This window comes from Callithrix jacchus, chromosome 19 (genome assembly GCF_049354715.1).
Source record: "Callithrix jacchus isolate 240 chromosome 19, calJac240_pri, whole genome shotgun sequence".
Classification (NCBI taxonomy): domain Eukaryota; kingdom Metazoa; phylum Chordata; class Mammalia; order Primates; family Cebidae; genus Callithrix; species Callithrix jacchus.
In genome coordinates, this window is record NC_133520.1 from 51,570,938 (window position 1) to 51,583,327 (window position 12,390).

Below are 12,390 nucleotides of genomic sequence, written 5' to 3' on the forward strand. Positions count from 1 at the left end.
TTTTTTTACTTAATAATAAGTACTATAATTAATGTTTGAGAATAACTTGGGAAAAACTATGAATTCTACTGTTTATAGAGTGGTTATAAATCACAATATGTGGGGGACTGGAAATAAGATACAATATAATTTAATATTTGAGTAATGAGGGAAACATCACCTGAAATGAGAGTGATGATTTGTAACTTGCAACCTAATACATTTGTGAAAATTTATCAGTGAATTTCGTCTAGTGCTATCCAAGATGATAGATGGCCTGAAAATCTGAAATGAATCACAATTATTATTCATTGAGGAAACAGCTAAATGTATCAGGAGAAATCTCAAAAAATGGCCTGAAAATAACATTCTCAGATATTCAATGATAATAATTTCCCCAAGTGTTTTATATGAATTATGTCATATAATTCTTTCCATAACCCTAAATATGGGTCATATTGTTTCCACTTTATAAATAAGGAACTAAGACATGGATGAAGTAAGCAAACTGCCCACGTTCACACAGGTAATAAAGGATACAGCAGGATTAAAACCAAAGCCGTCGGCTGTACCCGTGGTCTGGAAGTTACCTCTTATGCCTAGCAAGGGCGATTATCCACACTGGATAATTAAACGACTGGGTAAAAAAAGTATTATCCACACTGGATAAAAAATAACGACCTGAGTCCTTTGGAGAGCAAATAAAATCAGGCAGTTTCTGAAGAGAAGCCAACAGTTGTAAGACGGAAATTACATGGGGTTAGTTTCTCATTTTGAAATGACTTTTAGCATACTGTCAGGCTACAGCTGGTGATACACAGGGCAACTAAAACCCAGATAAAAACCCGCAGTCTTTGTGGCTTGAGAAACCAGGAAGAGTTCAGGACAATCGTATCTACTATATACTGAGAAGAAAACTCTGGAGAGCAAAGGGCCAAGAGGGCGACACCAAGTATAGGAAATTTGTCTAAGCCTCTGGTTGACCCCTGAATCCGCATGAAAGTGGCAGGCTTCCAGCTCCTCAGTTCAGGATGAAAGGGTTGAACTAAGAGTTGAGCTGCTACCTCATTTGCAGCTTGAGTCCAAAGTAGTTAGCTGCCTATTCAAACAACAGCAATGACAACAACATTCTTTAAAGAAACCTAACAGAACACAGGTCTTCACAACACAGCTTTCATACATCTAGGACACAATTGAAAAGTACTCCACTGCACAGTGGCTCCCACCTATAACCTCAACACTTTGGGAGGCCAAAGCAGGAGGATCACTTAAGACCAGAAGTTAAAGACCAGCCTGGTCAACATAAGGAGAGCCTGTCTCTACAAAAACTAAGGAAAAAATTAGCCAAGTGTGGTGGTACACACCTGTAGTCACAGCTATTTGGGAGACTGAGGTGGTAGGATCACTCAAACCCAGGAATTTGAGCCTGTGGTGAGCCATAATTGGGCCACTCTACTCCAGCCTCAGCAGCAAAGCAAGACCCCATCTCTTAATTAAAAAAAAAGAAAAAGCACTCCATATAAAAGTTTAAATAAACTGGAAGCTGACACTGCTGTCTCATCATTAAAAGTTCGTATTATCTCCATATGACTAAGAGAATCAGAAAAATAAATGTTACTTGTTTGATGGGATGTTGGCCTTTGACTACGGGGGGCATGTTTTGGTAAGAAGAATCAAGACTTCTATTTGATCGATCTATTATGATGCCGAACAGAGTTGTTTGGGCGATAACAGGTTATACAGTCAAGAGATGCAGGAGAGGTTGAAGCTGGGGTAGAAATTTGAGATTCAACAACTACTATGCTTGATTTTTTCCATAAACAAAGGAAACTAAAATAAAAATTAAAAACTAAATTATCCACACTGAATACTTTCCTTACTGACCTATGTAAAAGCATGCTATGATTGTGTTTTTACCTAGGCTACGTACAGATAATTTTCCTTTTTGCTGAAAATTTTGATAATGAAAGATTTAAAAACAATGGGGCAATCCAGATAAAATGTTTCAACGTGGCAAGATAAACTTAGGGCTTGGTATAATGGGGGGAAGAATCTCTACATGTCCTCGGTTCCATTTGTTTTCTTTTGGTAAGCAGTATATAGAAACAATCCCAGAAACATAATTATTCTCTTGATTTAAAGAGAGAATGTTTCTTTTCATGACTTTTTAATAAAATGTGACATTACACAAAAATTGAGACATTCATAAATTTCTTTAACAGAACAAAAATAATATGATATATATAGTAATTATATATATATTTTTTGAGACAGTGTCTCAGGCTGCACTCAGGCTGAAGTGCAATGATACAATCTCAGCCCACTGCAGCCTCTGCCTCCTAAGTTCAAGCAATTCTCCTGCCTTGGGACCCTGAGGTCCCAAGCAGCTGGGATTACAGGTGCTCACTACCATGCTCAGCCAATTTTTTGTATTTTTAATAGGGGCAGGGTTTCACCATGTTTACCAGACTGGTCTCAAACTCCTCACCTGGTGATCTGCCCGCCTCAGCCTCCCAAAGTTCCTGGATTACAGGCTTGAGCCACCACACCCAGCCTAAATATTTCCGACTTACCTGATCCTCATTTGAAATGACCTTGAAACACTTTACAAAATCTCAGATTAATAAGAACAGGAACCCTACACATTGATGGAATTAGATATTATAATTCTTCCCATTGTAATTACAGAAAAAGCAAGATATTACACCTCTTCCACTGTCCTAAGTACTCATTTTAGGATTTAGACACATTGTGTTTGTGTGTAGGGCTGGTGTTGGGATGGTTACCATGGGTTTATGGTATGGAAGATGAAAGAGTCTCCTGAGAAAGAATTCATCCAGGAAAAGAGTTGGTACACAGCTATGTCTAATATTAGAGCCTTGGTCACAGGACGGGACAGGAGACTCAGCAGTGTCAGCCACCAAACTGTTCTTTTGACCTACTTCCATCGATTCATCTCTGAGTTCTGGAGAGACGAGTGGCAAGTAAAACCCTACAATTTTTCTCACCAAAAGCTCTGTAAGACGTTAATTTTTTAACTGAGCGTTTATTGCTTTTTTTCTGCCCAGCATCCCTTACTTTCATCATTCTTACTTGCCCCTTCTTTGTGGAATTTTTCTTCCCTTGTCTTTCGTGAGAGTGTAATGATGCTCTCCATTTCAATATCTTATCCTCGGGCCACAGTGATTGATTCAAGCAAAAGCACCTGTCCCAAACTGTATCAAACAGTGTCTTTGATGAGATTTTTCATATTATTAGAGGACCTTTGGGGTATCCCTTTTCTGGCCAGAAACCTTTGTGGTTGGTGGCACCTTTGCCTGAGTTTCGCTCTGGCCCACTGAGCTCTTTCCATCCACTTGGCCTGGCAGGCCATGCTCAGTTCATGCTACCAGCCTGGACCCCATGACTCCAAGGGCAAGTCAGGCATGGAACGGTGAGGGGTATGTGAGCAAGTGTGGGGTTTGCCCACTGCACACAGTCAAACACACCAGCTGTTGCCACAGAGTGGGCAGCTCCAGGTGCCAGCATGGGCACGGGCTCTCTGCGAGGCTGCAGCTGGACCAGGTGCACCACAAGCAGCTTCCCTGGCTGGCACCAGGGAATGCAATGGCACCCAGAACCTTGGAGATATCAGGAACCACGGGGACCCAAAGAGGGAATCACAGACCTGGCTTAGGGAGCTCTCAGACCTGGGATCAATTCCTCAAATGGAAGACTGAATTCACATAGTGTAAGGGCAAAAATATCTCAGTCCAGAATCTGAGAAACTTGTTTATTTCCAAGGCCTCTTACAAAGGAAGAAAATATTTGACTTGAGAATTAAAAGACAACTTTGTAATCTCATCTTTCCAGTCTTCTACTTAAGCTATAAAGTAAGAATATGGCTATATTTGACTCTGAGGATAAAATGAGATACGATGAAAGCTATATGCATTAAAATGATAAGTGATAGGTGAAAAGCTAAATGCATCAAAAATATGGACATCATTGTAATGAGCAAAGCGTGGTGATGTACTGTTGGCAGTGCAGCTCCAAACGTGGGTGGATGCAATCTCCCTCACCTTTCCATGTGTTCCCTCTCTCCTCTTAGTCTGTGCTAACCCCATTTAACATAGAAAGGAATCTCATTCCTTTCTCAAATCACATAGGCAATACATGTTGACACACACACACACACACTCACTCTGATATGTCATGGATGACGCTTGTCTTACCAAGTCTGCACTGGTCTAGGAGTAGCTGCTGGTGGCTGATGCCTGTTCTGATTGACAGTGTCTTGCACTGATGAAAGATTTTTAAGGTCATCTCTGTTTGCATGCATAGTGGTTTCTTTTTGCACTATTTTATATATTTTAAAATTTTACTTGGAAAAGAGATGGACTATTGAATTTACCCCTATTCCCAATATGCTCCCCACCCTCCCCCAAGGCCTTTTTGATTAGAGTTTAGGAGCATTTTACTGCTCAACTTGCACTAGGATATTCTAAAGAAAACAAAACTCTAGATAAATAACAGGGCTGCAAATAAACCTGGTATGATTTGACACTTTATGAATTGTAGACAGGAGGCCAGGCCCAGAAGCTCACGCCTATAATCCCAGCACTTTGGGAGGCCGAGGTGGGCAGATCACCTGAAGTCATGAGTTTGAGACCAGCCTGGCCAACATGGTGAAACCCCATCTCTACTAAAAATACAAAAATTAGCCAGGCATGATGATACATGCCTGTAATCCCAGCTACCTAGAGGGGCTGAGGCAGGAGAATTGCTTGAACCCGAGAGGTGGAGGTTGCAGTGAGCCAAGATTGCACCACTGCACTCCAGCTTGAGTGATAGAATGAGACCCTGTCTCAAAAAATAAAATAAAATAAAATTTAGACAGGCATTTAGGCAGTGGACAGGAGTACATTCAGAGAGTCTAGTGGTTAGTGGGCAATATTTTCATCCCCTCCTCCAGCCCCCGGCTGCCCTTTAAGTGGAAGTGAAAGTTCCCTTAGAAATTTATTGTTTAACATTTATAGGAAATTACTCTTCTCATGTTACCATATGAACTTTGGTGAGACATAAGGATGAGAATTTTGTATCTCTGTCAACAGTTAATGCTGATAAAGGTTTTAATTTGAGGAATTTTGCTAATTAAATCATTAACTGATGTGAGAAAACTCATAATGAGCCAAATATTTTAGATCAGGGAACTCCGAGGCATTTGACAATGCTTTTAATTCTAGCAGAAGTGGAAAACATGTTTCCATTTATAGCCACCATCACATTCAATACAATAAATTAGATGCGGGTCAGAAGAGCCAGTGCTCCATGTTGTCATGAAAAAGACACTGGTACCAAAGAGCCAATTAGTTGTAGCACTTACTCTTTAAATCACCAGTCATCGTTTTCTTTTTGAAACCTCCTTATTCTGAAAGATAAATGAGTAATTGATGAGCCAGTGAAGGAGAGAAATTTCCATCATTCCAGAAGTTCAGGTGTAAGTGAATGGAGCTTCTACTGGTGAAACCTACTCACAGGGAAAACAGTAACATTTTAACAAAAGTATAGGTAACTTTATTTTAGTTTGGAGAGAAATGGAGTTAACACTGAACACATGTTGAATTTGATAAACTGGTGATAATAGAAAGAAAAATATATTACATTAATACAGTCTTTCTGCCTGTAAGAAGACTGAAAAAAAAGGTAAAAGCCCTTTCCCTTCTCCCAACATCTGCCTCCAGGCTAAAAACAAATGATCTGTAACCATCAGAAAAGGGGTGGCCTTCTCTCTTGTCAGTCGAGATGTAAGGATGAAAGAGCACATCCAAGGGCCATCACTGAGGAGTTAGAATGAGGGGCTACTTCAAAAGTATGCAAAGGTCAATGAAAACCAACAAGGGGTTTATTGTACCTTGTAGGGCTATTGCCACCCCTAGACCTGAGGGACAAGCAGAGGAAGCCCACAGAGGAGCTCAGAGGGCACCTGACATTGGAGAAAGGGCCAGCTGATGGGAGTGTGGCCTTTGATAAAGTTGTGCACTGGCACAGGGTATACTGGCAGAGAGGGGTCCAGAATATGCACTTATCCTTGCCTTTCTATCACTCTCTGACCTCCTGTCAGGGCTCCCAATGATCCAACTTGTAAAGAAACCAGAGAGCAAGAAGCCTATTGATGGAGCACAGATTAATCAGCCTCCCGGGAATAAACCTAACTCGAGAAAGGCAGAGAGTACATGCAAGGTGGCAGGCTGAAAACTTCCAGCACAAATCTATCGGGTGCTTGATGCTTTTTAAGGTTGCAGTACTGTATGAACAGATGCACATTCTCCCTCTTGCTCTGTCTCTTCACACACACACACACACACACACACACACACACACACTCTCTTTTACCATCTCCCCTAATTCTGCTATCTGTGCCTCTCTTTATTCTGAAACTAACACTACCTCCCAAACAGCCAGGGAAAAGAAAGGCAGAGGAAGAGTTCTTTAATCACAATGAAATTAATTTAGGAATCACTGTATATGTATGTGCATATATATGGAAAATTACTCAGTAAGTAATCAATACACACATTCATTTAAACTAAATGAAAATGAAAATACAGGCTGGGCACAGTGGCTCACATTCGTAATCCCAGAACTTTGGGAGGCTGAGGCAAGTGGATCACCTGAGGTCAGGAGTTCAAAACTAGCCTCACAAACATGGTGAAACCCCATCTCTACTAAAAATACAAAAATTAGCCAGGCATGGTGGCAGGTGCCTGTAATCCCAGCTACTTGGGAGGCTGAAGCAGGAGAATCCCTTGAACCAGGGAGGCAGAGGTTGCAGTGAGCCAAGATTGTGCCACTGCACTCCAGCCTGGGCGAGAGAGCGAGACTCTGTCTCAAAAAAATGAAAATACAAATATCAAAATTTGTGTAATGCAGATGAATCAGTGTTTATAGGGAAATTTGTAGCCTAAAATACATCTATTAAGGAAGAAGAAAACTCGAATATCTAAGCTTCCTCCTTAAGGATTGAGGGAAAAAGAGCAAATCAAGCTTTAGAAAAGCAGAAAAAATGGAATAACAAAGAGAAGAAAAGTAATCAGTGAAATGAAATGCACTCATGTGTGTAGTAGATAAAACTAACACAAACAACAGCTGGTTCTTTGAAAAATTAAACAAAATTAATAAAATTCTATTTAGACTGATAAAAAAAAGGAGGAAGACATGTTTTCCAATATCAGAAATTTAAAGTGATGAGAGGGCATCACAATAGATAGCACAGCTATTAAAGATAATAGAATATTACAAATACCTTCATATTAATAAATTCAATAGCTTAGATGAAATGGACCAATTCATTGACAGACACAAATTTCCCTAACTGATTCAACAAACAAAAGAAATTTTGGATAGACATATGTCTATTTTTAAACATTGTATTCATAATCCAAAAACTTTTCAAAAAAGAAAATTCCAGACCTCTAAGCATCACTGATGAATGTTCTCTAACATTAAAAGGGAGAGAGAGAAAATTCCTCCTACACAAACTCTTTCAAAAAATAGAGGAGGTAATGCTTTCTTGATTTATTTAATGTTACCAAGGCTACCATGGTTATAAAATCAGAGAAAGACAGTATTAAAAAAAAATAGAAAGAAAGAAAACCATAGCCCACTCTCCATCTTGAACATAGACATGAAATTTCCTAACAAAATATCAACCAATTGAAACCAGCAATTTATAAAAACAACAGCACTGGCAGAGGCTCTGGAATTCTCAGCGAAGCCAATGTAATGGGAGAAGGCACAAGAGGAAGCATCATCCCCATGGCACCTATGGAGGTCTAGGGCTCAGCTGCTGAAGCCCAGTGAGGATGAGGGCGTTGTCTCCACTCTGGTCTCTTACCTCCCATGTCCCCACCCTCTCTATAGATTTCTGTGGCAGCAACTGTGTTGATGCACTCAGAGGAGGACTCTGCCTCTGTAAAAATATTTACTTTGAGGACATGGCCATGTATTTCTCCCAAGAGGAGTGAGGGTTCCTTGGTGATGCGCAGAGACTCCCATACCATGATGTGATGCTAGAGAAGTTTGCACCATGGCCTCACTGGGATTTGCACCTTCAAAGTCTCATGCCGTTGCCCAATTTGAATATGAGGGAGATCTCATGCTCCAGCCTCAGAGAAAGGGTCTGGAACAGAATCCATCCATGTGCTCTCAAACACTGCCTATACTGAATGTATCTGGAGGTATGCACATATGCCTTTAACAATCCTTAGAACCAGCTTCTCAGTTGCAGTCAGATTTTCCTGAATCTAAGCACCTCCTCTGCCCTGTGTTCAGCACCTCAGCACTGGCAAAACCTATTTGCAGAGGACTATGTTGGAGATTAGTGTCTTCTGTGCTACAGCTCAGCTGTCTGTCCTCTCTCTGGTTGTTGGTATGAAACAGAGGCTGGAGAGGCACCTTCAGCAGAAGAATTCTGTGGATGGAGAGTTACAGTGAGCTCCAAGGTCAGCTCAACCACCCAGAAGGCAGACCCGCTATATGAAATGTGGGACATGGTCTTCAAAGATATTTGGTTCCTGGCCATGTGCCAGCGAAGGCATCCCAGAAATGGTACACCCATGGGGCATGTGGAAGATGGTTATGAGTCACTGCAAGCCTTCACCAGCATCAGGAGTGGTACAGCGGGGAGAAAACCTCGAGAAATTTTAAAAACATCTGCTCTTCTAAAGATGCCATTGAGAAAAAAAGCAACCTACATATTGGGAAAATTATTCTTAATCCAAATATCAGATCCTCAATTTGGATCCAGAATATATAAAGAGCTCATGTAACTCAATTGCAAAACACCAAACAATTTATTTAACAAAGGACAAAATATTAGAAGACCCTTCCCAGAAAGGTATGTTGAAATAAGCAACAGGCACATGAAAATATACTGAACATCATTTGTCATGAGGGGAAACCATTTGTCTCATCATGGAATCTTTCACTCAAGAAGCATTCGTAAGGCATCGACTGTGTTCCAGATACTCTAGGCACTGAGAATTCTGTGATTAAAGAAGATAAATGATTCGTCTCACACCATACGCAAAAATTAACTTAAAATAAATAGTAGGCCTAAATGAAAAGGCTACATATAAAACTTAGAAAAAATAGTAACTCTTTATGCCCTTGGGTTAAGCAAAGCCTTTTTATGCATGACACCAAAAGCACAAGTGACAAAATTAAAAGTACAGAAATTTAACTTCATCAAAGTTAAAAATTGTTGTGCTTCAAAGAACATCATCAAGAAAGAGAAAACAACCTACAGGTGGGATAATATGTTCGCAATCTATCCGTCAGACAAAGATCTAGTGTCCAGAGTTGAGAAGAAACTTAAACAAATTTACAAGAAAAAACAACCCCAATAAAAAGTAGGCAAAGCTCATGAACAGACGCTTTTCAAAAAAAGACATTTATGAAGCCAACAAACATTTAAAAAAAAGAAAGCTCAACAACACTGATCATTAGAAAATTGCAAATTGAAACCACAGTGAGTTACCATATTATACCAGTCAGAGTGACAATTATTAAGAAGTCAAGAAACAGATGCTGTGAAGTTGCAGAGAAAAAGGAATGCTTGCACACTGCTGGTGGGAGTGCACATTACTTCAACCATTGTGGAAGATCTAGAAGCAGAAATACCATTTGACCCAGCAATCCCATTACTAGGTATAGAACCAAAGGAATATAAATTATACTATTATAAAGATACATGCATGTACATGTTCATTGCAGCATTCATCACAATAGCAAAGACATGGAATCAACCCAAATGTCCATCAATGATAGAAAAAAAAATGTGGTACAAATACACCATGGAGTACTATGTAGCCATAAAAAGGAATGATATCTTGTCCTTTGCAGGGACATGGTTAGAGCTGGAAGTTGTTATACTCAGCAAATTTATGCAGGAACAGAAAACCAGATACCACACATTCTCATTTATAAGTAGGAGCTGAACAATGAGAACATGTGGACACCTGGTGGAGAATAACACACACTGGGAACTGGCAGGGGGCAGGGGGAGGGAGAGCATCAGAAAGAATAGCTAATGGATGCTGAGCTTAATTACCTGGGTGATGGGTTGATCTGTGCAGCAAACCACCATGGCCACATTTATCTATGTAACAAATCTGCACATCATGCACATGGACCCAAGAAAATAAAAGTTGAAGAAAAAAAGAAAGAAACATCACAAAATGGGAGAACATATTTCCAAATTATATGTCCTTATATCTCAATATATAAATAATTCTCATAAGATACAAATTGGACTGTTTGTTATAAGGCAAATAATCAAATTTTAAAATGTGCAAAGGATCTGACAGATATTTCTCCAAAGAAAATATACAAGTGACCAATAAGCACGTGATAAAATGCTCCATCGCATTAACCATCAGAGAAATGCAAGTTAAAACTACAATAAGATACACCTTCACACACTCGAGGATGGCTGTAATAAAAAGAACAGACAATTATAAGTATTGGTAAAGAGGCAGAGAAATTGTAACATGGTGCAGTCACTTTCTAAAACAATCTAGTAGTTCCTGAAAGGGTTAAATATGGAGCTGCTATATGACCCAGCAATCTTACTCTTAGGTGTATACTCAAGGGAAATGAAAGCATAAGTCAACACAAAAACTTGTTCATGAAAGTTCATAGCACATTATTCATAACAGCCAAAAAGTGGAAATAATCCAAATGTCACTGACTGATTACTGAGTAGATAAAGTGTGATACAGTCACACAACAGAATGAAGTACAGTCAGCCCTCCCTTTCTGTGGGTTCCACATCTGCAAATTCAACCAACTGCAGATTGAAAATAGTTTTAAAAACAATAAAAAATAGCAAACAACAATAAAAATCATACAAATGTTTAAAATACAATATAACTACATAGCATTTACATTGTATTAGACATTATAAGTAATCTAGAGATGAATTGAAGTATATAGGAGAATAGGAGGATGTGCATAGGTGATATGCAAGTATTATACCATTTTATATAATAGACTTGAGCATCTGTGGATGCTTGGTATCCACAAGGTATCCCAGAACCAATCCCCCACAGATACCTAGGGACCAGGGATGACTGTACTGATATCCTATGAGGATGTTGAAACGTTGTACTGAATAAAAGAAGCCAGACACAAAAGACCCCACATTGTGTATTCCATTGATGTGAGATGTCTAAAATAGGCCAATCTAAAGAGACAGTAAGCAGATGAGGAGTTGACTAGAAATTAGAGGGAGGGGCTGGAAGAATGAGAAGAGAGGTCTGGTGTGTGAGTTTTCTTTTGGAATGATGAAAATGTTCTAAAATTGATTCTGGTGATGGTTGCATAACTGTGAATATACCAAAGACCATCAATGTGTCCACTTTAAATGGATGAATGGTATGACATGTGAATTGTATCTCAATAAAGCTGTTACATTTTTTAAAAGATACATGAGGTCTTTCTTCATAATAGGGACTTCATAACTAAAGTGTCTGAATTTAGTAGGGTTGGAATGGAGAAAAAAAGCAAACAAGTAGGCTATGAAATTTTGCACAGTGATAAACATCACTGAGACAAAGAACAGGGAAATGCCATAGGACTGACTGAGGGAAGGTGTCATTTAAAGTGGACGATCAGGAAGTACCTCTTAAGGCGGGAGTGGTGTGATAAAAGGGGCAAGCCCTACTAATATCGAGGTTGAATGAGTGCAGATTCACAAAGCCCACATCATTATAACTTGCGGTGGCTCAAGCCTGTATGTAATCCCAGCACTTTGGGAGGCCGAGGCGGGTGGATCACGAGGTCAAGAAATCAAGACCATCCTGGTCAACATGGTGAAACCCCATCTCTACTAAAAATACAAAAAAATTAGCTGGGCATGGTGGCACATGCCTGTAATCCCAGCTACACAGGAGGCTGAGGCAGGAGAATTGCCTGAACCCAGGAGGCGGAGGTTGCGGTGAGCTGAGATTGGGCCACTGCACTCCATCCTGGGTAACAAGAGTGAAACTCTGTCAAAAAAAAAAAAAGAGAGAGAGAGAGAAAGAAAGAAAGAAAGAGAAAGAAAGAAAGAAGGAAAGAAAAAAGAAAGAAAGAAAAGAAAAATATGAAGTCCCTGTAGACACAGTGCACTCATTTGAAAGTAGATGGTCTTTTCTCTTATCAATGTGGATAAGAGAAATAAAGATCTGGGACTTTTATCACTAATTCCCTGAGCCTCTTACATATTTAGTTAGTGGGTGAGAGATGGTACAACTAATTCTAATAGTGGATAATCTCAGACTTTGGAAAGAAGACTTTGGAAAGAAGTTGAAATGTACCCCCTCCTAACATACATACAAAAAGCACCTGCCATCTCACACAGAAGTCACTTTCCCTTTGGCTCTGTCT